This window comes from Protopterus annectens, chromosome 2.part1 (assembly GCF_019279795.1).
Source record: "Protopterus annectens isolate FY-2018-M chromosome 2.part1, PAN1.0, whole genome shotgun sequence".
In the NCBI taxonomy this organism is placed as follows: Eukaryota; Metazoa; Chordata; order Ceratodontiformes; family Protopteridae; genus Protopterus; species Protopterus annectens.
The window spans coordinates 1,792,753,043-1,792,780,475 of NC_056729.1; the positions used below are offsets into that span (position 1 = coordinate 1,792,753,043).

General features: G+C 40.6%; 1 protein-coding gene across 3 annotated transcripts in view; it reads left to right on the plus strand.

Annotated features, from left to right (window-relative positions):
- The first annotated feature begins 1 nt into the window (after position 1).
- Positions 2 to 27,433, plus strand: part of UBIAD1 (UbiA prenyltransferase domain containing 1) — a 200,454-nt gene continuing 173,022 nt past the window's right edge. The window contains exons 1-2 of one of the 3 annotated variants that reach the window (XM_044063221.1): positions 74 to 443; positions 3,390 to 3,467. The gene's annotated coding sequence lies outside the window, so the exon portion shown is untranslated. The other 2 variants (XM_044063222.1, XM_044063220.1) reach the window with 2 other exon arrangements.

Below are 27,433 nucleotides of genomic sequence, written 5' to 3' on the forward strand. Positions count from 1 at the left end.
ACAGTGTTTGCTCTAGACGGAAATAAAGCTGTGATCTGTGTAGAGCGGTAATACCGCCTTTTCTTGGGTAGGTTGTAACAACACTGAGGTTGTGATATTGGTAACTATAATGAGGATTACTGCACAGGCCATTGTATTACCCATAGATATGGCATACATTACTGTGTATTTTGTAGCACAGAATACACGAAGAAAAAAGTGTATTTGAGTAAGAATGTTTGTATTATATATGTTGGGTTTCCGGGGGTCCTACTATGTATTGAGAACTTGAATAGCCCGGAGCCCATTCAGGAACGTTTATGTTTCCGGAGTTACATTTTCAATGGCATGTTGTGGGTTCCATTTCCGGAGAACTTCTCAGGTGTAGGGCAAAAAATGACACTCCCTTATTATTAAGAAGGTTTAGCGTGGTCCTGAGCGTGCCACGTACGAAGACTATATAGGTAAAATAATACGCTTTTATGAGCTCTGTACTTACATATAATTGTTTATATACCATAAAATAGAGGCTGTAATGACATGTTTAAACTGCTTTCCACTGTTAGGAGATTATAGTTAAAGTTTAGGAGCACATTATTATAATTTTTTATAATAGTTGTTAGTTATTTGTCATATGTTGTTAATTGTTTAACCTTAAGTGCAAATTTTTTTTTCAGTAAAGTTATACGCAGAAAATAGTTGGGTGCACATTGTACTACATCTCGTCTCTGTTCCTTTTTAGTAACAAAGTTTCTCTACGAGTGTTTTTTTAGTGTGTGTATGTATGCATCTATATATGTATACATTATGTGTTGCATACATGCTGCTATGCTGTCAAAGTAATTGTTTCTGCAGTTAACAGCATAAATTCGTGGTTTGAGATGTTTGGAGCACTAATTTGTCATACATTAACATTTTTAGTGGGTGCAAATAACTACAGAGGGAAGGGATAATACAGTGGAATGAAGTTAACCAGAAGTTTGGATTACAGGGTAGAGACTACCTTTCCTACTAGGGATTTATTTATTTATTTATTTTACATTTATTTATCGGGAAAGTCTGACTGGACACAGGTCCTTTTTTAGCAGAGTTCCGGGGAGAAAATCTCCAAGGAATGCACGTATAGTAAAAATAGAGCATACAGTTGTAAAAGATACAGACGTAAAAGTACAGAAAGGAAATTATCAAGAACAAAATAATAATTACAATAAATGATCTACATAAAACTTTGACCTATGTTCTGATAAAAACTGTACATATATGGTGTTGCCATATGTATGCAGGACTCAAAGGAGTTATACTTTATGCACAAATAATGGATGAATTCCAATTGACGGTTTCTATAGGAAAAGCAATTTTAAAGGTTAAAAACAGATATCAACATTGTTGTTACAACATAAACTCAATTTGTAATTCAGAAGACTAATAAAATTTCAATAAGATATAGGCAGTAACTCTAAGTGTACTAGAAACTAGCCAGGGGAGGAGTGCGAGCAGAGCCACGTTTCAGTTGTGTGTCTTTTAGTAGCTTTTTAAATTGTACTGTGGAGGAGTTGGAAGCAATTGGGGTTGGTAGTTTGTTCCAAATTTTGGGAATGTAGTTTGAGAAGAGCGAGTCTCCAGCCGAGTTATTTACTTTTGAGATGTTAAGAAGTAGTGTTTTGCTGGATACCTGCGGTTGTTGGTGTGTGGTTGTATTAGATTCTTGAAAGCAGAGTTTCTTCTGGCTGATGCAGGATTTTGTGGGTGAAGGTTAGTTGGTTAAAGAGTAGAAACTGTAGTAGTTCAAGCCAAATTAATAGTTTTAGAAATAATAAAGAAGTGTGTTGCAGAGTTCGAATAGCTTGGTGGATTTTTTATTCTATAGTTTGGTTTTTGAGTATTTGTTGTTTTGGAAGTGAGTTTTAGAGATGAGCAGTGGTGTGATCTACATGGGGGAATGTGTGACAAACTTGGCAATCCTATTATAACATGATTCTAATTTAGCGAGATCAGTTTTTCTGAGGTTGGTTAGAATTGGGGAGGCATACAGGAGAGTTGCCAGGAGGTGCATGCAAACAATGGTAGCCTTTGAGTTTGCAGTTAGGAACTGTTTGTTTCTGTAGAGAGCACCTAATTTCTTATGTACTTTTTTGATGGTTTGAGAGCTGTGTAAGTCAAACTTCCAAGTTGTTGTCCGTTTCAATACCTAAAAGCTTTGTATGCATAACAGGTGTGATATTAATTTTATCTTTAGATGTAATGTGGAATGACAGATTAGATGGGGAAGTTCTTGTGGGGTGGAAGAGAAGAAGTTTGGGTTTGTTTAGGTTGAGAATAAGATTGGAGTTAGTGAGCCAGGTTTCATCGGTAAGGAAATATACTTGGGTTATGGTCTACAGCTCTTGTAGGGATGGAGCTGTGTATATTAGTGTAGAGTCATCAAGATATATTGTATGACTGTGGCATGAGTGGTAGAGGTGTGATTTGTTTGTGAAGAGCGAGAAAAGTAGAGGTCCAAGGATGGAGCTTTGGGGGGGACCCCCTGTTTTAACTGGAAGAAGGGGGGGGAGAGTTCATTTTGCTACTGGACGGCTTGCTTGTGACCTGAAAGGTAGCTTTTGAACCAGGTAATAGGAGGAGTACTGAGATTAAGGGTGGAGAGAATGTTAAGTTTTTTGTGCCTAACCATATCAAAGGCTTTAGAAAGATCCAAGAAGATGGTGGAGACAGTGTCCAGCATTTGTATAGTGGTTCACTGAACTGGTGAAGGACATTAGGGCAGTGGTAGTACTGTGATAGGGGCAGAAACCATGTTGAGTGTTTGACCGTAGTTTGTGTATGTAGGTAGTGCTTTACTTCTGAATGAACTACTCTCTGTAGGATTTTTGATAGGGGTGACAGTATGGCTATTGGATGATAGTTGGTCAGTTCGGTGGAATTACCACCTTTGCGTAGGTGTAGAATATGAGATATTTTCCAAATGTTGAGCGTTAGGTTTTCTGAGATTGATCTGTTAATCAGTATGGCTACTGGGTAAGCTATAGCATCTGCTGAGATTTGAAGGAAATCTGCGGGGAGTTTGTCAGTGTGGTATGCTTAATATTTTTACGGTGTTAACAGAAACTGATTGTAATGTAAAGGAGTCTGGATTATTTAGAGACCAAGATGGTTCAGTGGTGGAGGAAGTTGTCTAGGAATTTGAGAGAGCTAAAAATAGTTTTGGGGCAATATTTATTAAGTTGAGTTGATATGGTATCTGAGTTACCAGTTATTGTTGGAGTGGATGTTGTGGATTTATATGGGTGCAAAATACTATTTAAGGCAGTCCAAAACTTTTGCGAATTGTTTTGATGTTTTATTTGAATATTCTCGTAGTAGTTGATTTTGTCAAGTTTAACATGTTTCTTTGTTTTGTTTCTTAATTGTAGGAATAAGAGACCAGAGGCCTGGGATTTGTCTTTATGGAACTGCTCTAACAGTGATCTGCATTCCTTACTTTAGCCAAGGTGCATAATTTGCTTTTACTGTAATGGTCCTTGGAGCTACATGGTTGTGGTGTTAAGAGTTAACCGTCTCTTCCAGGGGTAATTTTCTAAGAGCTTCCCAGTTGCTGCTATTTAGTGAAGAGTTAAAGCTGTTTGGGTTGAAATATTTTTTGTTTGTCATTGCATGATATGTGTGTTTGGCATATTTTGGTAGTCTTGGTGACCATTAACCAACCTTTCTTCTATCAGGCAAACAACCTGCTTGTGAGCATAGGGTGGGGGTGTTAGTCAGAATCCAGTCAAGGATGGATTGTCGTTTGGAAGTTTTGTCTAACCTTGTAGGAGAGGTGATAGTTTGGGTGAATCCATAAAGGTTAATGTGGGTTGCTGGATTTTGATAGAAAGTCCCCCAGCACAATTGTTTCTTAAGGGAGGGCAGTGGAGATCCAGTGAAGTAGATTTTCTAATGTGGGAATGTTGTTCCAAGGTGGGATGTTGCCACCTATGATATTGATGTGTTTCTTGGGGTTGATTTTAAGCTTAGTAAAGAGTAGTTCTGCATTGTCAAAGTTCATGATAGTTGGCTTAAGAGATTCTACTGTTAGATTATTTATGAATACTATTGCTACTCCCCCCACACACACACACACACACACACACACACACATACATATATATATATATATATATATATATATATATATATACACATACATACACACACACACACCTTTTGGTATCCTACTATAGTATGTAGTATATTGCTACTCCTCCCTCCCCCCTTTTAATATCAGAGTATAGGCAAAGCTAAGTGGAAGATCAACTCTGGTATTTTTTTCTTTTTTTTTTTTTTTTTTTTAGTTATCTAGAACAGAAGTTGTTGTTACAAAAGGATAATTAGTAGGACATCTCAGTCATGACCTGCCACCCTAACTCCCATTGGCAAACTCGGAGAGGGCTCCTCCTGTATTACACAGTGGACAGGCAGTATTGAGGCCCTTAGCAAGCCCTCCTGGTAGTCTCCAGTAGGATGACTTTCATCCCTGTGCAAACAGACTAGCCTGAGGACTGCTGGGGACCTAGCAAATGATGGTGATGCAAAGGGTAGTGGAGATTGATGTTCCACAGATTGATGCTCCACATCTTGTTCCACAGATTGCACATAACTGGAAATTAACAAAGAAAAAGTAATAAAATGAAGATGATGATGATGGCAAGAAAAGACAAATGGCAGTGATAATTTGGGTGTGGTACAATTTTGTACGATGGGCCCTAGAAGAATTAAAAATGCATTCAGTAGTGCAATGGTGATAATGCCTTGGGGATTTCTTTGACAGGATTGTAGGATGATGATGGGAATATTGCTGGATGTGTCCTTGTCACTGCCAGGTAACACATTGCTTCAGGTTGCAAATGTAAAGAGTCTGTGTGAAATGTATACAGTGAAGTAAGGAGGAAATAAGATGATCGTGAACAGAAATGCACAGTTTTGTACACGGTATCTTAAGAGTGTAACAGATATCAGGATGTGTGGAAAATGTTTGCACATTGCCACATATAACATTCATTAGATTCAGAAAGAATGTGCAATGGACATGTTTGTCATTTTGTCAGGGTGCACTATAGATAGTGTTACAAAAGTGCATGATAGTTGTCACACCTGTACTGTGCTTGGCATACCTGGCACAGCAAGGAACTAGGACAGCAGGAATAAAAAAGGCAGTGTAGGGAACATTTATGAAATGGTAGTCACAAAAGTAGGACACTGGACAGTGCAAGCTGCTAAAGTACTTCAGGTTAGACTACATCCGTAACTGTGGTGGGACACCTGAAGTCAGTATTTTCTGCATAAAGGTAGCACTGTCAGGAGTAACTAATAGCAATATATACAATAGCACAGTTATGTGTGCTTTTAAAATACAGGTGTTATACTAGCAGTGCACAAATGTGTGAAGTGAATGCAATCTTTAACGACAGTGTAGTGGGCAGTATTCTGTTATGCAGGTAAAGCAGAGATATGCAGGTATGGTAGTAGTAATACAGTACACTTAATCTGCCTGGAGAGTCTTTCCTTCTTTCTGTGGCAGATGGTCTGGTTTACTTTCAGAAGCAAACAAAAAAAAAATGCTGAGCACAGTATAACTATGGACATCAAAAACAGCTTATAGCTGTACAGTAAAGCCTGCTGTACTAAAAAAACATGGTCATATTACTTGAAGTAGTCAGGTTGTTTCTCCCAAATCTTTTCACCCCATTTGGTAGAGAAGGTCAGGGTTGCTTCTTTAAAGGTCACTGATTCCAACTCTGCTTCTAAGAGCGTGTGATGCTTGTGGCATCACTCCTCCACTCTAGCAAACAAGTGCTAGGCATTCTTCTTGTACTAGGATCCCTTATAAGTCCCCCAGCAGGAGTTCCCAGTGTTACATTTGAAGACTTGAGTCTATGCTGCACCACACAGAAGCCCTTCCACATTCTGGCCTTATAGAAACTATAGCTGTTTGCAAGGAGTACAAATAGCGATGGAGCTGTGACAGCACAGGTAGGGGAGACCATGTGATGTGTATCAGCAATCAGCAGGCAGCATGGCAGTGTGAGCAACCCTGTGTATACCAAAGCAGACATGCAGAGATGTGAGTTGGCTTTTAAGCAGTTTACATACATGATAGCATGTCTGTACCATAGAGTGGGCTGCTACCTCCAGTCTCTTGTGGCATTGAGATGCTTCTGGCTGCTTGTAGGATTTTTTTTAAACTACATAGGTATGAGGCTGTAGTGGACCTGTCTAGAATTGCCCTTATTATTGAACAGACTACCATGCATGTGCTCAGTCAGATACAGATTCATACAGTAATAGGTTCATAGGTAGGTACTAGGCTGTCAGCCCAAGGGCCTACATAAGCCTAGCCAACAAAGTTCCCTGGCTTATGCCATCCCGAGAAAGTTATTTTCCTGTGCCACTGTCGAGCAGAGAGACAGAAGTGATCCCCGGAGTGTATTTCCTATTTCCCATCCACTCAAGATTTTTCTTGAAGAGTGCTAATGAAGAACTTTGCTTGACATAGATGGGTAGCCTGTTCCAGAGTATGGGAAGTATCTGAGACAGGAATCTATCCCTCCAGCATGTCCTGTTTTTTGTGGTAAGAACCAAAGGCAAGCAATTCGGTAAAGTGGGATGTGCTTAGCAAACAATCCAAACGAAAAACAAATCCACAATTCCACACAAACACAAGTGCAAATTTCTTTTGCTGGATAAAATATCACAACAAAGCTTTCGGATTAGATAATCCTTCATCAGTGTTACAAATACAAAAGTTCAGTGCTCAATAAATACAAGTCTAAAATAATAGGATGTCATCCTATCGCAAAAATCAATTAAAAATAGACACTCTACTACTAAATTTAAATATCCTTCATTAAAGGCATATAGAGAATAAAAACAATATGAAATTATTACTATAAAAACATACTATATTGTATGTATATCTCACAGGAGGGATTGGGATTTCTTTAGGTGTAGCATGTCCAACAGTTCTGGATTTCACATAGCTTAATATGTTAGGCAGAGATCACCTCGGAGTAGGCGATATGCTATGGAGTAAAGCTGGAGTTTTTTGAGACGGTCAGTGTAGGGCATTTGTTTGAAGCCAGTAATCCTCTTTGTGAGGTACTTCTGTGGCCTTTCCAGCTGCTGCAGATGTCTTGTGAGGTACATTCCAAAAGGGGCATTGTACTCTCTAATGGGTGTAATGAGTGTTGAGTAGAGAGGAGCAATGACCTCTTTTCTTCCTGGATGAGAACCCTTTTATGATGAGGTGTGCCATGTAGAAGGACTTCCTGAGTACTGTGGCGATATGACTATCAAAGGAGAGCCTACTGTCCACCTGGGTCCCAAGGTCTCTTATCACACATTCAGTGTTAAGTAGATTGCTGCCTATGTGGTAGTTCATGGGTACAGAGTTTTTACCAAAGGGGATGACACTGCACTTTTGGTATTGAGCTTGAGGCCATGGCTCTGACACCAGGCGTCTGTCTCAGCGAGGTCCTTCTGTAGGATGTCCACATCATATGGGGACTTGACCATGGCTCCTAGTTTGCAGTCATCTGCGAACTTCGTTAGCCAGAGGCCTTCTGTGTTAGCCTGTACTTCGGAGAAGTAGATACCAAACAGGAGAGGTCCCAGGACGGAACCCCATGGTACTGCACTTGTCACTGCTTTGAGGTCAGATTTGGAGTCTGCAACTTTTACAGTGTGGGTTCTGTCAGTGAGCCAGTTGGCAACCCACCTTGTGACATAGGGGTTTATACCTGTTTAGTGGGTTTAGCTATAATCCCAGAATGGGGGATGGTGTCGAAAGCCTTGGCGAGGTCAAGATAGGCTGTGTGAACCACCTTACCCTCATCTACGGCTTTGGTGACTGCCTCAAAGAAGTCGATCAGGTTCAGGAGGCATGATATGCCTTTCACAAATCCGAACTGGGTGGGATCCAGAGTTTGGAGGTTACCAATGTCTTTGTTAATGAGTTCCATGATGATACGTTCCATGGCCTTGCAGACTAGGCTCATCAGGCTAATAGGTCGATAGTTCCCGGGATCAGTGGTGGCTCCCACTTTGTGGAGTGGGATAACTGTTGCTGTGCGCCATTCAGTGGGCACAAAGCCTGATGTAAGGCTATTATTGAACATGGTGCTTAAGTGGGGAGCCAGTTCGTTCTGAAGTTCGTGTAAAAAACAGCCTGGGATGAAGTCCGGTCCCATGGATGCTGTCTTTTTGGCTTTAGAGAGTGCAGCTTTTACCTGCATAGTTGTGATTACAGGGACTCTGCATTCTTCCTGTATAGATATGGGCCCTTTAGGGGGTGAGGGGGGGGTAAAGTTAGCACTGAACCTATCTGCCAGGATGTTGGCAATATTAGTTGGTTCTGTAATTTTCGTGCCGTTGTGCTGTAACTCAGAGCAGATCTGGGTGTTGCCATCGAGATTCTTGACATAGCTATAGAATGCTTTGTGGTTGTCCTTAGAATTAGTGGGGATTTTGTTTTTGTTACTAGCTTTGGAGGATCTTATAAGGGATCTCCGCCTCTTACTGAGGCTGACCAGGGAGCTCCTCCACTCATGGGATTTTACTCTCTTTTTGCAATAGTTTCTTCCTTCTGTTGTACAATTTGTTTATGGCAGGGGACCACCAGATTGGCTTCCTTTTTTTGGAGGATAGCGTCTTGGTTCTGTTTGGGATAGCACGATCCATGCACTCGTGTAAGTGCATTTGTGTAGGATTCAGCAGTCATAACTGTATTGTCCATCTGCATGGGTGTCATGAAGTTCACCACTTCTGTCTTAAGAAGCACGAAGTTGGCTTTGGAGAAATTTTTTACAGTGGTTTCCTTAATGGGGGGTGGGGGCGGGATGTGGATATCAAGGGTGATTAGCTTATGGTCGGATCGGCCTAACGAGGAGTTGACTTCAGGTGTGGAACACCGTTCACTCATGTTGGTAATGACTAGGTCTAGGATATTGTTGCTCCTGGTGGGGGTGTGGATAAGTTGATCCAGGGCATTGGTGTTTATGAATTCAGAAAGCATAGAGCTAAGGAGTTGGTACACGAGTAGTTTTCCCAGTTAATGGTGGGGTAGTTGAAGTCGCCTGTTAGGGTGTTTGGTTGAGCCCTAATATTTTCCAGTACATCAAGAAAAGAGGAGTGGGAATCCTGGGGCATGGTGGGGGATCTGTAGCAAGCTAGAATTTGGATTGCAGTTTTGCCCAGAGGTAGTTACACTTGGATAACCTCAGATGCATTATGCTGAGCAACTAGCCTGGTGGTGTGGCTATCCATAATGAATATGGACACATCTACGCCTTTGGTGTTTCGGTCCAGGTTACATGGCTGAATAGTGTGGTATGAGTTATAGCCTGGAGGGATGCTCTCTGGAGCCTTGAACCAGGTCTCAGTCACTGCACAGATATCTATGTTCTCCATTTTAAGGAGTGACTTGAGTGAGTGCATTTTGAGATTTAGACTTCTAGCATTGAGTAGCATTACCCTCCGTTTTTGCTTGCCTGTTCCTGCTACGGTGGTGAAGTTGTCATTTGAACCTTGCATAAAAAAGGCACTGTAGGGGCAGCAAGAGCCTTAGCCAGTATCCAGAATCCCAGGGGCGACAGGTGCAGGCCATCTGTGGCAAAGCATCGTGGTCTGTCGACCATGTCATCCCAAACAGATACTGTATCCCGTTAGAATGACACCAGAAGCTTAGCCAATTGTTGAAGTCAATCATTTTGTCCCTGTACTGCAGTATCATTCTGGGTGATGGCAGAATGCTGCTCAGGGCTAGGGTCTTACCTGCCTGGGCTACAAGATCGGAGAGCTCTTCCATGTGTCTTCATGTAGTCCAGGGAGGTACGTCTCGGGTCATTCTCACCAACATGAACAATGACTGAGTCATATTTGTACTTGTTGTGGAGTCACCTGAGTGTGTGGGTTATGTGGTGGATCATGGCACCTGACAGGCAGCTGACAGTAACCTTCTCCTTGTTTAGCCTGGTGAGTGGGACATCAGTGTGCCTGAGTATAGAGTCACCTATGGCTATTGTGTTGGGTACGTTGTTTTGCCTTATTGGCTGTGGTTGAGTGGCACACTGAGTCTGTGTGCTATGTGTCATTTGGGTTGTGTTGGGGGATGGAAGTTGCTTGCGTTTCTGCTTTGGAGGTCTCTTTTGCTTAAACAGATTATTCAGAGCCTCCGCGAATGTTTTTGTGTTACTATGTGTGGATTTTGGTGGTGTAGATTTAGTGAGACTATGTGATGAGTGTGGTGTGGTGCAAATGTTTACCTTCTTCTCATGACTGTCAAGTTCAGTCTTGGTTGGAGAGAGGTTTACTTCCAGTTTGGCTAGATAAAGCTAGATAAGTGCATCTGTCACAGGTTCTAGTGTTGGGTGGTAGGAGGAGAGGGTTGTCTGTGTACATGAGGCAATTTCTACACTACCTCAAGATGCCCAGATTCATCAGATAGACTGGAAAGAACACTGGGAGCTGACCCTTGGACATGCCTGAATAAAAAAACTATTTTCCTCTAGATAAGTGAGTACAGGAGCTGTTTTTCTCTGAGCAAGTGAGAAAAGTAAGTACAAAAACTGTTTTCCTCTACGTAATGAGGAAGGTTGAGTGCTATAGTAAGTAGTAGCTTATTTAGTGGTTACAAGTTCTGAAGAAGTGCTGAGCACGAATAAGCAAATTTAAGTGCTAAAACTAAGAATCTGTATCTGCACTAGATGAGTTACAGGACAGAAACTAGTGCAAATGCAGGCTTTCAAATCAGAAAGTTGAGAGAGATGGAAGAGATTGCCCAAACGGCCAATAATTACAATTTCTGGGCCAGAATATTCCTTATGTGGTAGACAGGTTACCTAGTGCTTACCACTCCCATTGATAAGCTAGAAGGCTTCCCTCCAACACAGAGAGGCTTGGGGGCTCAGAAGCTTACATACAGACCTGGATACAGCAATTCTATATCTGGAACACTAGTTATAGGAAAGGTAGGAAACAGGCTTACAGTTTTTTTTTTTTTTTTTTAACAGAAAAGTAGCTAAAACAGTAGTAAAAACAATTCACATGCAGTGCAAGCTTAGCAAACTTGAGTATGTAACAATATTAGACCAAACACAATTTAAAAAATGCAATTAAATTAAAAATGACTCAAAGCAAGTGCAGAAAGAGTTCATTAGGTAGAATGTGGAAAGAGATGGGACGGGGGAGTGTCCCAGATCAAATCTACAGTGGGGTGGGCAACTGCAAAAGCCACCAAATTTAAACTACAAGCCATAAATAGGGAGGGTGAGTGGGACAAAACAGTTTCAACAGAGATCTATGCAGCAATTAACAGTACAAACTCTAATACTAAAAAAGTATACTCAGCTCTGTATATTCGCAGATAGATTGGAAGGTAGTCTCTCAGAACACAGGTTCCAGCAATTAAATGCAGGCTGTAATGTAGAACTGTAATCCTACTGAGTTATAAGTTCAGTTCAGAAACATTCAAGCACAGTTATTTCATTAACATAGCAGCACTGCAAGGCTAGTACTAGAGGGATAAAAGCCACAGTTATCATTGCAGTGCTGACCACACTCTGGATGGTGTAGAAACATACAGAGCACAGACTCTGACAGAATGCAAGAAGAAATAAAAAGAAAAAAAAATGGCTACTGTAGCTGTGTTCAAGAGGTATAGTCTGTGAGCAAGTGAAGATAAAGAATAAGTAACTTTACTGCATGGGGTTTATTAACAGCACGCTACTTACATTGGCCTGACAACACACGGGTGAGGAACGGGAATAATAGCCGAAAGAACACAGATCCATCTCTCCATAGCCCACCTGTTGGTTGGCAGTGTAGACAGAGGGGGTGTGTTGAAAGGAACATACTCTGCTGTAGGAGTTCAGCTGACATACTCTGAGAAAGGGGATGGGGCATGTAAGGTACACCTGCATAGGGCAGGCTGCAGAATTTTTCATGTTGCACACACATTGTGTTGTCTAGAGGCTTAAAGACTGTATAGATGCCCATCAAGCCACAAGTTCTATTACAGCTGTTTTCCACACTGGCCTGCTGTGAGGATGTTGCATGTGAGACCACTGTATAGCAGGCGTGACACGTTGTAGTTAAAGTTGCAGTATTGATGATGCACAGTTAGTAATAGACAACTAGCTTGTGGCCAGGCCACTGAAAATAGGTGTATGTTTCTATGCGCAGGTATTACAGATGCATCAAAAACAGTGGCAGTGGCTTGACAAGTTCAGCGTGACGGGCTCAGAGCTGGTGAAAATGAGGCTGATAAGGCCTTTATGAAATATGTAGGGCAGGACTTTGATGGATGTGAATGGCATTAGTTAGCACAACAGGTTCACTGCAGAGCCACTTACATAACACAGTATGGTGCACAAAAGGCTAAGTCCATCGCAAAAGGAGAGCATGGACAAGCTTGATTACCATTTCATACTACTGTTATGAACACTTCTCTGTCTGAAGTTAGTGAGAGAACACTGATAGTTGGTGGAGGCCTGGATGTGGGAGTTAGACTGGTGACAACACCGTATGTTTCTGTTTGGGATGCTGCACATTATGATCATATACCATTACTAGTGTGTCATAGTCCACCGTTGTCATGTGCTCGCAAATTGTAAACATCACATCTCTTCTACAGGTATGTCAGGGATGCCATGCTCCTGCCCTGTGCCACAAGGTGCCTATGCATTTATTCCGTTTGTAATACGTTACATGTATTGCTGTTGCAACATTGGGATGTGAGATTGTTACTTGCATTTATTTATGCATGGGGATATTTGTCTTCACAGATGCTACAGGTGTAGGGACAGGCATAGCAAAACAAGACAGGATATGCCTCATGTCCGTGTAGCCCCGGTGCCTAATGATGGTGGTCTGCTCGTAACACAGTAGACAGCATAATGCTACTGTCAGCTATGGTTACTTTGGAGAGCACCCTAACACTCACATCCACTGACACACTTATAGTGGCCGTGGACACTGCCAATGCCTCTATGCTGTCTGTGAAGGGACAGGCCATCCCTGGCAGCCCAGTAAAGGGCGCATAGTCAGCATCTTGTTATGTGTCAACAGTGGGCAGGTTGCCACTGCAAAGAATGCAGAAAATGAGAAGGGAAGGTATGCTAGTTGACTTCAGCTTCATGATGCCTGTTCAGTACCTGACCTAGGTATCCCACTTGCCATAAATTGCAAGGTGTGTGTCTGTGAACCAGGCAGTAATATCATGCCATGTTGAATTTGAATAGAGTGGTTCATGAAATATGTAAAGACATAAGCAAGGGTCTGCATTGCTTCCATACTGCAGTGGATCATATGGACATGCAATTAAACTCATCTCCCTGAGAGCATTGGATGACCATGTTATGGCTGTTGCAGCCACCATCACAGTTATCATAGATATGGCTACCACACCTCTGTTTTTATGGTGGGTACACTGTACAGGGCAAGTTCCTCAGTGTCATGGATTACCAGTTTGTCAATGCTACTTATTGTTAGTAAAACTCCTGTAGTATAACGGGGCCAAGCTTCTTGATGTATCTTCTGTTTTGGTCCTACACTGCATGATGAGGTAATCATAGTCAGTCAGTTCCATATTGTCCTTACCAGTAATTGTTGATGACAGTGCCATTTCCATGATGGGGACATGTTCATCTGGCCTTGGCTGTCCACAGTCTGTTCTATCCAACTGTACACACATGACACCTGTTAAATTCATGTCCCCACAGTGATCCGTTGTCCACTGCGCATGTACCACCACACTAGTACTATACAGCCACCCAGACCATCTGACTAAATGTACCCCCTCAGGAAGCTGCATGCTATCACCACTTGCTTCTCTGTACCACAGAAGCACTTCATCTCCCCTAGTCCTCTCCCCATTGTCCTATGTAGCAGTTGTTGATCTGCCACTTTGGCCCCACCTCGTGTGCAAGTGATGACAATTGTGCTACCCTCACTTGTCTGTATTATGTGGGTTAGGTAATGTCTGGTGGACATTGTGGCCAGTCAGGGCTCTGTACTTCATAGCCAAAGTGTAGTATCGCATGCATCAGTTTTATTTTTTGTTGTCTCTGTTCTCACCCATAGTTGTGAACCAGGAAAAATATGTAATGGACTCTATTTATAAGAACTGTTGGAATTTTTATAGGAGGTTCCTTGACGACATCTGTGTTTTTTGGACAGATACCAAGGACAGAATACAGGAGTTTGTTTTTTTTTAAACAGAACTACCTCATTTCTTAAGTTCACTTATAATGTTTCTGATAAAAGATTACAATATTTGGATATAGAAATATATAAAGAAAATAACATGTTTAATTCAGGGGTGCATAGGAAAAGCACTCTCACCAATTCGTATCTGCATTACAACAGTGCACATCCCTATCACTACAAGAAAAACATTGTCAAGGGTCAATATATAAAGCCAAGTCGTATGACCTCTGATACAAATGAATTTATGAAAGAATGTAGTTTTCTTAAAGGATTGTTTTTTTACAAGAGGGTATCCAAATGATTTATTGGAAGATGTTGCAAAACAAGTGCAGGAAGGTAGGAATGATAAATACAAACCTATCTTGGCATAGCAACATATGGATAACCCTGGAAATGACCCCCCTCAAAGGGATGAATATAGTAAAGCAATGGTATTGGAATACAGTGCCAGTAGTATAGCAAAGAACATCATTAGAGGGGAGTGGGAAAAAATTTACAAGTCTCACTGGCTTGGAAAAAATATACAAGATGGAATTGAAATTTGTGTATAAAAATTCCCAAAATCTGAAAAATGGTTTAGAAAATGGTAGGATGCATGTAAATGCTAGAAAGAAACTGGGCACTTATAAATGTGGACGGTGTTCACAATGCAGGTACTTAATTAATAAGGAAGAAATAAGTTTAAACAATAGAAATGTGATTTTTAACTAGTAATGATTATTTTAACTGTGAAGCAAATGGACGTATTTACTTGGCATTCTGTGAGATGTCACTCCTTTTACGTAGGTAAAACCAAACGTAAATTTAAAAAGGAGGATATAAGAATACCACTACGACATACAGAACAGGAAGGAAACCAATGTCATTTTTAAACATTCTTTAAACTGTATTAATTCTAGCTACACATTTTTTATCTTGGAAGGCATTAAAAAAGAAGCTAGAGGGGGACAGTGGGAAGAGAGAATAGAATATAAAGAACTATGGTGGCAGATAACACTACAAGCCACCACCCCCCTCCAGGTTCGAATGAGAGCACTTCCATTGTAACCCTTTTAAAATTAAGGGCAGCAAAGTTATAAACTTTTTGGATGCTTTTATATTTGTATGTTCTCAACAGATCATGCAGTTTTTAAAACTGCCCACTAGAGTGAGCCAAAGCATTGTTTTACTTGCATTTCTAAGCTGGTGCTGAATTTATGTAGTTCCAATTTTTTATTTTTTAATTTTCATTCCGTGTAATAGTTTTGTTCAATTTTGACCTCACTTGGATTAATTAATATGAATCAATTCTTAAGCTCTCTTTTACACAGACTTTGTGTTTTTTTAAGTGTTTTTTTATATTAGGTTTCTTGCATATCAATTTTGATGTTTATTCATTCATTAATATTCATGAGTATTATGATGTATTTTACTGAAAGTTTTTTATTGGTTAGTCTGTTCATCAGTGAGATATTTAATCTGTCAACCTGCCTTAGACCCACATCTGATGAAGTGTTTGTACCGAAAACGCTGTATTGTAACTGAGTGTGTTTTTTTACCTTGTGACTTGTGCTCATATTAAATCGGATTTCTAAAAAGGCTTCCAGTTGGCTTCTGGTCTATTGGTACCTTGGATTTATTTTGCTGGCTTTATTTTGGTATCTTTTGGCTGTTTTTGTAAGTTTTCATAGCCAAAGTCTAGTATTGCATGCATCAGTTTTGTGTTTTGTCTCTGTTCTCGCACATAGTTGTGAACCAAATGATGCCACTTCGGCAGTGTCCTAGCATATTCCTCTTGCCTCAACCTCAAATGCATTTTGACCAGCAAGCAGTTCCTTCAATGATGTCTAACCTAGCAGCACATCCTCTGCGCATTCTGGTCTGTTTGACAGGTTGATGGCTAACTGATGCTGTGTTTTTTGGTGTAATACCATGTTGAGCAGAGTAGCACAGTTGGCAAGTTATCTTGCTGCTAGTCTCTGAAGCATACTGCAGCACACCATCGGAGGTATTTAGACAATGGAAACAGGCCTTCAACATTTGGAACACATGCTCAACAGTTCAGGAGAGGAATGCATATAAAGACAACAGACATCTACAAGGTTCTGAAGTGTCTCTGTCCACACAGTAGCATTTAGCTATGTTCCTGTCTTGGAGGTGATCTTATATTGATAGTGAATGGACCCCTTTGAAGTGCAGAGGGTGGAAATGCGAACCTTCTCAGACACTGGCTGTGAAGTGGTCCTTAATAAATGACATTTTATTTAATGCAGATGCTATTACTAGCCTGTTAGCATGGTTCATTTGTCTGCACGGCAAAAAATGACTGTACAGATTCGCTACTTGACGTCGCTTGAAGCACAATTTTTATGCATTTCTGAATCGTGCTGTTCATATTCATAGGTTCATAAGTTCGCAGGAGATTACTAGGCTAATGGCTTATGGGCCTTTACAAGCCTAGCCAATATAACCTGGTTTTGCCCAATATATGGCCCTTGGGGGTAGGAGGATGCCATAGATTTGTGCCTATGCATTAAGTATCTTACAGATCGCCCCTTTCCATAAGGGACATATTCACTACCCCAGGTGTGAATTCACAGTTTCCCCATCTATTGATCCAAATGTGTTTGAAGAGGACCAGGGAAGGGCTCTGCTTATTGTAAATAAGAAGCCTCTTCAGAAGACGGGGCAATTTCTGAGACATGCATCTGTCTGTCCAGCATGTTTTGTTTGAGTCACTGATTAAGTTTAGGTCCCTAGATCAGTTGACCCTCATGCTGTTTGACTTCTGGATGTGTAGCAGCTCCATCAGGACTGGGTTTGTGAGTGCCTAGTAGCTAGGTCACTCAATAGTTGGTAAGAGGCAAAGTAAAGGGATGGGGCTCTTAGTCTGTCCTCATAGTTCATTTAGTTTACACCCTGTATTTTCTTCATGAAGAACCTCTGAAGTTGCTTCTGCTGCTGTAAGTGTCTAGTCAAGTACATGAAAATGGCGCATTTTACTCTGTTAGTCTGAGGGCTGAGTACAGTGGGACTAACATTTCCTTGGATCTGGATGACATAGCTTTAAAGTTGTGCCACACAGAAGGACTTCCTCACCACTGTGGACACATAGACAGTAGCCTGAACTTTTGATCACTATCTGTGTACCTAGCTCTCTCCCCTCTGAGTCTGCTTTTAAGGGTGTGATATTGAAGTTGTAATTTGTAGGGGTATATGACTTTCCAGAGGGTATGATGATGCATTTTTTCACATTTAGTTTTAGGTCATGGTTCTGGCATCTATTATTTGTCTGATATAGACCATTCTGAAAGATATCTCCATCTTTGGTGGATTTATTGATTGGCCCCAACTTGCAGTCATCGGCAAACGTTGTCATCCAGAGGCCTTCCAAATTAGCCTAGAGTTCAGAGAAGTGTATTCCAAATAGGAGTGGTCCCAGCACTGAGCCTTGCGGCACACCACTAGTAACTGGCCTCTTGCTGAATCTGGATTCAGCCACTTTAACCATATGTGTCCTGTCCATGAGATACTTATCTATTCATCTGGTGACATAGGAATTTATGTCCAGTTTAGTGAGTTTTAAATACCGGAGTGGGAAATTGTCGAATGGCCTGACCAGGTCAGGGAAGGCAGCATGTCATGTTTTACCCTCATCCATGGACTTGGTGACCTTCTCAAAGAACTCCACCATCTTCAGTAGGCATGACCTGTCCTTGACAAAGCTGAATTGGGTCGGGTCCATTTTTTGGCGGTTTCTTATAGGTTCATAGGTTCATAGGTTCATACTAGGCTATCTGAAGTAATAAGGGTATATCTGCAATCTCCCATCCATTGGTCAAAGATTCCTCTTGAAAAGACCAGAGGATCTAGATTTTTGAGGTGAAGCATATTCATCAAATCTGGGTTTGACATGGCCTTATATGTGCCTTAAAGGAGACAACACTAGGTTTATGAACTCCAGAATCTTGTATGATGGTGTTTGGAGAAGGTTTCTCATAGTTGTGTCATTATTTATCAGGTTCATGACCATTCTTTCCATTGTTGTAGTCAAACTTTTGGGTCTGTAGTTTCCCAGGTCAGTAGATGGTCCCTGTTTATACAGATAGACGACTGTTGCTGTCTCCCACCTTATTGGGACAAATCCTGTCTGGAGGCTGTGGTTAAATAAAGCTCCTAATGGGCCTGATGAGTCTTAATTTGCACTGTTTAAAAGACAAACCCGCTAGGTCGTCAGGCCCCATTGAATCTGTGTTTTCAGCTTTGAGCAAAGTGGCAAACTGTTCTTTGGTGCTCATTGGCGGTGGAGTGGTAGAGGGTATTTCTTGGGGGGAGAACTGGGATGACGGGGAGGTGAAATTTGAGCTGAATTTGTCAGCCAGCAGATATGCTATACCTTCTGTCTGAGTATAGGTAATGACATCTACAACCTATTCTGCACGTTGTTGGGTCTTGCCTTTATGAATACAGACATAACCAAAAGTTGCCTTATATTTTTTGTTAACTTTGGAGGCCATTTTTACCTCAAGGTCTGCTTTCAGAGTCTAATAGTTCCCTGATTCAATTGTTTAGACTAATCAGGAACTTTTTGTTGTCTTGTTCACATTGCCTTTAACTTCTCAACAGGATTTTCTTTTCTTTTCATGTACAACTTATTAATACCAGGGGTCCACCAGCGTGGCTTGTTTTCGCAGTATGACATGGATTTATTTTGATCTGCTACTGATGTTTCTATGCAGTTTTATATGGTCTGTGACACTGCCATCCCAGTTATCTGGAATTTTGTAAATAATCATATGCCATTTGTGAATATTAATATGATTCATATGCTTGTCTTACAAATGTAAGAGAACTATATGTTATGTGGATATTAAACTGCTGGTGCAGAAGTGTGTGTAGAACTGTATGTTATGTACTGAGCTTTAAGAATGTAACCACAGTGTACTCTACTGGGAAAAAAACAAATGTATATACCTGTGCAAATGTATGTATTAATAGTAGAAGTTGAATCATACAGAGTTAACTTGCAAAACCTCAAGAAATTAAGTTGAAAAGTCGTGTTTTATGATTGTGTTATCTCAGTTTCAGTGCAGCAAGCAGACACACTCTCTAGAGCTAGAGGTTTTTCTATTGTCTTGAAATGGAAATGATTGCCAGGTTTAAAATGTAGAAGTGTTTAACTGTTTTACGACTTCCAGTTCTAGACAAACATCTGAGAGAGATGTACTTTTGACACAGAGATGCTAAAATTCTTTGTTTCTGTTAGCCTGGGAACTGAAGGCAGGTGACAGAGTGATGTCATCCAGGCTAACCCAGCAGTAATATGTGATATTAATTTAAGAACTCTCTCAGAGAGGGAGACTGGGCATTTTGTATCTTGTCTTGGCTCTAGCAAGAGCATCCATTCATCATCATCTGCATTTGCCTTGCTCTGTAAGTAAGTTATTTAGGGCATAGTATCTCTTGGATATAGTTAGGAATATAATAAAGATTAGTTTAGGTGTATTCTGTAGTAAAGATTAGTTTTAGATGTATTCTGTATTTATTTGAGACTGTCCTGCAGTGTTTTAAAATATCTCTTGGGATTCTGAACTCTGTAGTTACTGTGTTGTTTGAGCATTGCCTTGTTATATTATTTATTATTAAATATATTTAAACCTTTTAATTGTGGCTGGTTTGTTTAGAGATATTTAAGCTCTTAGAGTACTTGCATATGTATTTGGTGACACTGTATAGGCCACTCCAATAGCCTTTCAGTAGAGTAGCTGATAAGTAGTGGTTGGTGGCAGTGATAATTGTCTTATAGTCTGGGCAGAAGGGGGCATAGCTAGTAAACGTGTACCAGTCTTCCCCAGGAGTGTTTGTATATAAATCAAATCTCAGTGTGTGTGTGTCAGCTACTTGGGCAGGGACAATAAGTTTTGGCTTCACCACTCGGCTGAGATCTTAACCCTATAGCTGTGGCAATGGAGAGTCTCGTATTGGGGATCTGGAGAAAGAGGCAGAAACCAGCCCCAGACTGACTGTGATCTCTGTGTGCTCTTAAGGGGAATTGTACTTTATTATGTGTGTACTTGCCACCCTCCCAATGTGTACGTCTCTCACTGGTGCTAGTGGTGAGGATTGAGAGAAAGATAGAAAATAGAAGGAAGAATATATTTAGGAGAAATGTAGAGTAGGATATAAAAAAATAAGTTTAAGGTGCATAGAGAACTTAAGTTTGATTTAGAAATGGATAGTGGAAGAGATTGAAGGTAAAGGGATCATTGGTGCAGAAAGGAAAGGTACTAGAAAGGTGAACAGAGTTCACCTGTTAGGGAAAGACCTGGGGCAGTTCTGAGTAGAGAGAAAGTATTTTTTAGGGTGTATTTGAAGTTATGGAAACTGTCAATGGTTGTAATGTCTGTTGGCAGAGAGTTCCAGAGCTTAGCAGTAGCATGAGAATATAGGCACTGTCCAGCTCTTTTATTTAGAATGTAGATTGTTAGAAGTTGTTTTCAGACCGGAGGGTTCTGGTAGGAATATAGGGTTTTGGGACAAATTTGAATGCAGGGCAGTTATCAAGAGAATACAACATTTTATGTGCAGGAGACAGTTGAACTAGGTTTAGGTGGTGTGTGAGTTCAATCCACTTTGGTTCTTTCAGGGCTAGGCAGTGATGTGAATGGTAGGAGTAGCCTGTGACAAACTTGGTGATTTTTATGGCAGCAGGATAGGAGCTTGTTTTTAAGAGAAGATTGTAAATTGGTGCATAAGGGAGCTGCATATAAGATACAGGGAAGCAAATAGGTGCTGGCAAGGGCTTTTCTAGTAGACTAATCCAGGAAGGATTTTTGTCTATAGAGACTTCCTAGTTTGATATGAGTTGTTTTAATGGTATTGCAGATGTGCTCAGAATTTGGTTTATTATCTATGGTAACGCCTAGTAGTTTCGCAGTGGGAACTGTCTAAATTTCTGTGTTATCCAGTGAGTATATTTTGAAGTCAGATGAGATTGGTTTTGTTGAGTATAGCAAGAGTTTCTTTTTTTTTTTTTGGATTTAAGAAAAGCTGAGTTTCTCTCAGCCATGTCTCTTTTTTTTTTTTTTTTTTTTTGAGGTGAATGAGGTTTGGGTGACTTGCTGAAGATGTTGTATGTTATTATTAGAAGAAATTATGGTAGTGTCATCCGTGTATTGGATAATGGAGCTAAAGGGTGAAGAGGTGTGGAGATTTAGTAAGGATATCGAAAAGTAAGGGTCCAAGGATGGACCCTTGTGGTACGCCAGTAGTGTTGGTCTGATTTTTGAGAAGTTTGTTTTGCCATTTAACGCACTATTGGTGGTTGGATAGGTAGCTTGCAAACCATTGGAGGGATGCAGCCAACAGTTGATAGCTGATGAAGGAGCTTATTGTGGGACACTGTGTCAAATGCCTTTAAGTCCAAAAGAAATACAAAAGTGATCTTACCAGAGTCAGTGGATTTGACTAATTAATTATAATTAACATTATAATTGTTATAATTATTAGTTATTATAATTGTTATTAATATATCTTACAATTTTGCCTTTCCTCCATCTCTTTACTTCTACTAACTCATCCTAACTCTCTCACCAACTCAGTCATGATCTGGTATCCTAGCAGTTAGCAGACTTCAATTATGTAATTTCTCTGCTCTTTTGCATACTTTGCTATTAATCTTTCCATATCACGAATGTCCTGTTTCTCGTAAGATTTTGTATCCAATCAGTGTAATTGGTGATTGAATGTTATAATGTTACAATCTCTGAGTCTCTGCACCTGTTAAAAATTAGTGATGTATCTATCTGAAGCTTTTCTCCCGGGGCCTCTGCTGAAAATGGGTACTTTATGACCAAGTGAGATTTTTCCGGTAAACAAATGTCAAATAAATACGAACACTAACCCAAGAACCAACTGCATGCAAACAAAACCCAACCTGTCTTGACAAAACATACTTTTGAGATGTCCAACATTTGTCACTTTCTGCTACCTCTTTTCGTTTTGTGAATCAGATGTACAAAACACAGAAAAACGTGTGTAATTTTATGCATCTGTAGCGGAAGATTAACATTTCAAAACAGTGAAGATCCAGACCATATGGCTGGCTGACTTAAACTTCAGAACTACAAAAAAAACATCAAAAACTTTGTTTTTGCAAGGGGGAAGGCCACACTGAACCCCCCCCAACCCACCTGCTGTTTATACTTACCACCTCCAAGATTGCACTTAGTAGTGGGAAATTACCCAATCTCCACTGTACCACTGTCTCGGCAGCAACAAATAGACTTTTCCATTATTACTAAACATTTGATGTTCTAGAATGTTGGCTGAATAATCTTAATCTTTTGGCAGTTGTTTTGAAATATCTTCTGACATAGATCCAGTTTTATGTAAATAATAAATGTGTACATATGTGTATTTTTTTCTATATAAGAATACTATATATATATATATATATATATATATATATATATATATATATATATATATATATATATATATATATAATGTGTGTGTGTGCATGTATGCACATTCATTTTTGTCTTTTCCATTATGACCAGTTTTTATCTGGTTAATAGTTAAATGAATAAACCAAATTACTGCTGGGCAACTCAATGGTAATAGTACAGTATAGCCCTTCGCCTGTCTGTCCCCCTGTAGTGGTTGGATAAACTCCAGTATTATGGAGGAACAAAAGAGACATTTGTATGTTAAGAAGCACCAAGTTGACCAATGTGGAAAGGCAGAAGAAGTTAAAAGGAAAGAGGTTCAATGGACTGTCTTGTATTGATGCTGTATTTTCAGAAAGTTGATTTCATTCATCTCAGACAGTCCAGTGCCTACCATTGCAGTTGAAATTTGACCAAGATTAATTTGCACACAAACTGCACATTATTTTCCAGGACAGATTATGATAAATTCAGCACAATCATGCTTTCCTTGGCTTTAAGACGATCCTTTGTCTAGGGAGACACACTCGCATATTACATCCAAGGTCTGGTGCCTTTAATCTGTGGTAGGTTTACAGTAGTGGCGGTATTGTGATTTCTGCTCCAGGGTTTGTGCTTGTACTTTTTATAGCTGTGTATCCAGGCTGAATGTGTATTCCAGTGCCTTTCTGTTTAACTTGCTACTGTTTTTCCCCTGTTCATTGAGTCTGACTCTGCACACACCTCCCACACAGACATTAAGCTAAAGCTTTCTGAAATTCTAACCACAGGACTTGAGTTTCAGTTTGAATTTTTCCCCAACCCTTCTACCCTTTTCATGCTGTGGTTTTTAAAAGGCTTTGTTTGTCTGGCTTTTGCCCTTTATGGTAATCTGACTTCTAAAGTCCCTTCTGCTCTTGCTGTTGCCTGTTGTGTAACATGTTTAAGTACGTTCCCACCCATTGTTTTCCATATATCCATAATACCACACGCCCAAGTGCCCACCCAACAAACCATTTGTTTTGTAGAAGCATTACACTTGCAAGCAGTCTTTCTTGGTGTTGCATCAAGAGGTTAGCAGTACCCTATACAGACACAAATGCCCAGAAAGAAAATAATCTCTAAATCTTCACTTGGAACTGAAACCTGTAACCTAGTTGGGTAAAACATAGCCATTGCACAGAGACAAGCTTAGAGCAGCTAGTTTGCACATTAAACAGGACTGTCAAATCTTAGTGCAGTCTAACTTAGTATAGTGCCAAACCCAGAGACCACCCATGGAGAGCTTCACAACCTACAGTAGCCCTTCTAAATACAAATCCAGTCAACATGGATATGCAATTTCCAAATGTCTCCGTAGCCAGCTTGATAGATATGGGCACCCTGAGATAACGTAACAATTTGTGTCATGTTCACAGACAACCATTTAATCCTTAAAAAAACAAACCGTATGTAAGGGATGCACATACACACATTTCACTAGAGGCAAAATTCTTGAATACAGACAAGGTTATCAAGAATGCACATACTACGTCCACCACATGTGTAGACCAGTCTATGCTGAGGTACTTAAAAGTAATCCTCCCGAACTTCAGACCTCCCAAGCCTATAAACAGTAACGCCGTTCCTCCACAGTCTGTAAAGCACTCCTCAAACACATCACCAAGCACCATACAAGCCCCCTACACCCACTGGACCCCCAAGAGCAAAGTCCATAAGGCAAGCCAACACATTACTCAGGACTCTTGTCATGGGGAGCTGTATTGTACAACACACAGATGCCCCACTGACCAGACTGAGCAAGGAGAAGATAAGTTTGTTGCTTGTCTAGAACCAGGATATGCCAAGTTATACACACACTCAAGTCACTACACCACAGTTACCAGTATGATTCCATCATAGTCCATGTGGGAATTAATAACCTGAGACATACTTACCTGGACTATATGAAGAGAGACCTTGTTGATCTCTGAGTATGTGTCTTGGGCAGGTTTGTACCTTACATTGAGCAGCATTCTGCCTTCCCCAAGGGTGATGCCACAGTATGAACAAAATATAATTAACTTCAGTATTTTCTTAGTTTCCTGTGTCTTTCCAAGGGGATTCAATATTTGTCCGCATGGGAGGACATGGTTAACAAACAATATTGCTTTGCAAAACATGGTCTGTGTCGCTTATTCGTCTCCAACACATATAACAAGAAGACTTGGGGTTTCGTTTAGATGCTTTAATACATAAACACATCCAGATGGATAACAGCATCATTAAATACGAACGAACTAGTTAACAGACCTTACATACATATATGCTTACATCTCGACAGATAACTACAAAATGGCAGTCAGACTTGCACATGCTCAGTATTTGTACACTACTGCAAGCCCTTGGATAGCTTCTTAAAGGTATATACACACACATTGATCTACATCCTCTCTTAAAGATTGCCCTTTATACAAAACCATGTTAGACATGCACTATTACATACATTGGAAACAAAACACATTGTTCATATCCAAATTGCTTCATATCTGCTACAGGGTTTAGAAATTTGACCATATCTCATAGTGTAACAGTTGAGAGTAAGTCTAGCAACAGGGTCAGTCTGCTTTGCACAGCTTATGTCGGGAACTTCTGGATTTGCCATAGGAATGGGAATGTCCTCTGGAACTGGAACACCGGACAGCTCTCTGAGATAAAAAAAAAAAAAAAAAGCCTTTCTCACAGGCTGTGTACTGTGGTATAGGATCAGACACCAGTCTCCAATGTTTCAGATTCTGCCTAAAGATTGCTCTTTCTGATTCCCTTATGTACGATCTCAGCTCTGGTCCAGTATTCTTCACAACACCAGTCTGATCATAACCTTTTTGATGTTTACATCCTTACCGCTTGTCCTTCTCGTAATGGAATGAGCAGTGTGCTGGTCTTATCATAGTAGGCCTTCTGGGTTAGGCGCTTCAACAGATTTGTTCTTTACACATGGAACCAACAATTGAGTACTGATTGGTAAGGTGGCTCTGGTTTGTCTCAAGTCTCTGAGCAGGTGAAACAGGATGTTTATCACGGGGAACATTTCTGAGGTTCAAGAGATTCAGGAAAACATCAGTATTGTCTTGTTTTGACTTCTCAAGTATCTGTTTTGCACTCTGAACTGCACGTTCTGCCAAACCATTTGACTGCAGGTACTCAAGGACTGCTTGTGACATCAGTAAAGTCACATTCTTCAGCAAATGTTTTGAACTGTTGCATTGTAAACTTTGTGCCAGTGTCAGAAATAACTTTGTGTAGGCTACCATAAACAGAAAAATGACGCTTCATCTTAGTAATGACTGTACTGAATGCTAGATTAGTGAGTAGGTCAATCCCGAACCAACTAGAGTAAGAGTCTACTAACACCAAATAATGTTGAGTATTCCACTTGAAGATGTCTTTGGCTACTGTTGACCAAGGTAGTTCTGCAGTCTGGTTTAGTTGAAGTGGTTCCTTCTGTTGATGTGGCTTTGTACCGTTACACACTGAACAAAATGAAAGTGCTTTCACAATGTCTTGTGACATAGGCCAAAATACTAGATCTCTTGCCCTTCTTTTGGTAGATTCAATCCCTGGGTGACCTCGATTCAAGATAGTAATGTACTCTGGTTGCAAGGACTTTGGAACAATTACTTTCAGGCCTTTCATAATGATACCTTTGTCAGACAAAATATCTCTATGGAAAATAGGGTTGCACTTTTTGAGGTAAGCTACATTGCTTTGACAGCCATCCTTGATTGATAAAGTGGTTGACCTTTGTAAAACGATCTGTGGCCGTGTGATCTCTAAGCTCAAGATGTGTGGAAGAAAAATTTCTCACTTCTGTAACTTCAAAATCAAGACTCTCATTCTTGTGCTGTTCTGTGGTATTTCTGGGTGATCTGGATCTGTATCAGCAAGGTCCCAGCGGAGTGTAGCCTCCCAGACATCTCAAATGCGCAGGTGAAAGCTGCTCTCTCTAAAGCTAAAAACACAGCATCAATGGGACCAGATGGTGTCCCCGGCTGTGTGCTACATGAACTCAACGAGGAACTAAACCCGCAATAAGGCAGCTGTTTAATCTTAGCCTTACCACAGGATACGTGCCCAAGGAGTGGCGTACGGCAACTGTGGTCCCACTCCACAAAGGCGGTACCTCTACGGACCCTGGTAATTACCGCCCCATAAGCTTAACAAGCCTGGTTTGCAAAGCTATGGAGAGGATCATAATGGAACTCATAAACAAAGACATAGGGGACCTGCAGACATTGGACCCGACCCAGTTTGGCTTTGTCAAGGGAAGATCATGCCTTTTGAACTTGGTCGACTTCTTTGAAACAGTCGCCAAGGCCATTGATGAGGGAAAGGCAGTCCATACAGCCTACCTTGACCTTGCAAAAGCTTTTGACACAATACCCCACTCGGGTATTATAGAGAAACTTACCAGCTTAAATGTAAACCCATATGTCACAAGATGGGTTGCAAACTGGCTAAAGGACAGAACCCACAGGGTTAGAGTTGTTGGCGCCATGTCAGACTCCAAGCCGGTCACAAGTGGTGTCCCACAGGGCTCAGTCCTTGGCCCCTATGTTGTTCGGCATCTATTTCTCAGAAGTACAGGCAAACATAGGAGGACTATGGCTTTGCAGATGACTGCAAACTGGGCGCCATAGTGGAAAGTACATCGGACACAGATATCCTTCAGAGGGGTCTCACGGAAACTGATAACTGGTGCCAGAGCCATGGCCTGAAGCTAAATGCCAAAAAATGTATAGTCATACCCTTCGGGAAAAACAAGGTAA